Source organism: Pygoscelis adeliae, unplaced genomic scaffold (assembly GCF_000699105.1).
Source record: "Pygoscelis adeliae isolate BGI_AS28 unplaced genomic scaffold, ASM69910v1 Scaffold111, whole genome shotgun sequence".
NCBI lineage: Eukaryota > Metazoa > Chordata > Aves > Sphenisciformes > Spheniscidae > Pygoscelis > Pygoscelis adeliae.
In genome coordinates, this window is record NW_008824542.1 from 3,698,913 (window position 1) to 3,700,495 (window position 1,583).

The 1,583-nt window shown below is 38.5% G+C and overlaps 1 protein-coding gene across 2 annotated transcripts in view; it reads left to right on the forward strand.

The window, feature by feature from the left end:
• CSMD3 (CUB and Sushi multiple domains 3) overlaps positions 1-1,583 on the forward strand; it is an 803,119-nt gene that overhangs the window by 263,952 nt on the left and 537,584 nt on the right. The window lies entirely within an intron of this gene.

Consider the following 1,583-nt stretch of genomic DNA (forward strand, 5'->3'; position numbering starts at 1 on the left):
GTGCCTTATCAATTTTGTTCCCATCCTAAATCCAAAACACAGCACTGTACCAGCTACTAGGAAGGAAATTAACTCTATCCCTGCCGAAACCAGGACAGCTCCTCATAAGACTTGCTCTCTAGACTCTTCACCAGCTTCATTGCTCTTCTCTGGACACGTTCCAGCACCTCAATGTCTTTCTCGTAGTGAGGGGCCCAAAACTGAACACAGTATTCGAGGTGCGGCCTCACCAGTGCTGAGTGCAGGGGGACAATAGAAATCCATAGAATAGATAACAAGTGTTCTTAGTTGTGGTTTTCAAAGCTATCACACATCTTACTCAATGTATTGTTTTTAATAAAACAGACTACTAAGGGAAAAAATGAATGAAAGCTCTAATACTAGTTTTATAAAAGACAAGATTGTTCCGTATAAACTATTTATTGATACTGCCAGTTTGTTTTATTGGCTCTTAGCCACTTCCTTCCCCAACCGTACCTCCCCAGCCCTCAAATGCAAGTGTTATAGAAATTGGGGAAGGGGAGATTAGTACAGAAGCTTACTCCTGGGTTTACCTCAAGTCATAAAAGGAAACAGAAATCTTTCCCTTTGAGGGAGCTAAGAACACATTTAGTGATTAAGGGACTATTACACTTCAAAGAGGAGTATGCTTTAAATTAAAATAATGTGATCATATGTTAGAGGAGGGACTACTATCAAATGAAGCACGCAGTTTCGCTGGGTTGGTTGTCATAAGCAGAAATTAAATCTAGACTTCTGCATCTAAAAAACCATTAATTTTCACAGCCTGAGCTGATCAGCTCCAAGCTTATTAGCTCCAAGTCAGGTCTGAGCTCAAATTTAGGTCTAGACACTGTACGAGGACAAAGAAGCAAAGAACGAAAATTTGGTCGCCAGAGACTTGCCATTACTTTCTTGGTTTCAGTGTATCACTTGTATTTATTAAGATTATCATATTCATCTAACTTTACTACAAAGATTTTCATAGGACAGCAGGAAAAAAAAAAAGAAGTACTATTTCAGCACTGTATAAAAATCTTCAGACTTTTTATTTGATAAGGAATTTCAAATTGTCAAATTTGTTTCTACTTGAAACAGGAAAAACATGCCATTTTAAAGAAAACTCAAAGCAAAAGTTTCTAATTGAATAAAAAAGGGGTAGGGGAGGACAGTGCATTCCGAAAGACTATATGCAGCCATTCACCAGGCAATGCTGATTTGATTTTAGTTGTGAAAGCCAGAGCTCTGAACTTGCAGGTTTTTTCTTACAATTTGATTTTAGTTGCTGGTCTGCTAGGTGGTTGAAGTTCCTTTCCCTCTTTGTGCATGAGTTTCTCTGTCTGTAAAATGGAGATAACAATATTAATAATGAAACTATTGGATTTTGCAAAGCCACTTCAAAGGTTAGATGAAAATTCCTTTGTAAAATTAAGGAATTTTTAAAACAGAATTGCCTCATTCTCTCACTTGTAGATTGCCTGAATAGCTTTATGACCTGTTTCATTACAGACGCCTTGCCTTGCCTTGCCTTGCCTTGCCTTCCCCTTCCCCTTCCCCTTCCCCTTCCCCTTCCCCTTCCCCTT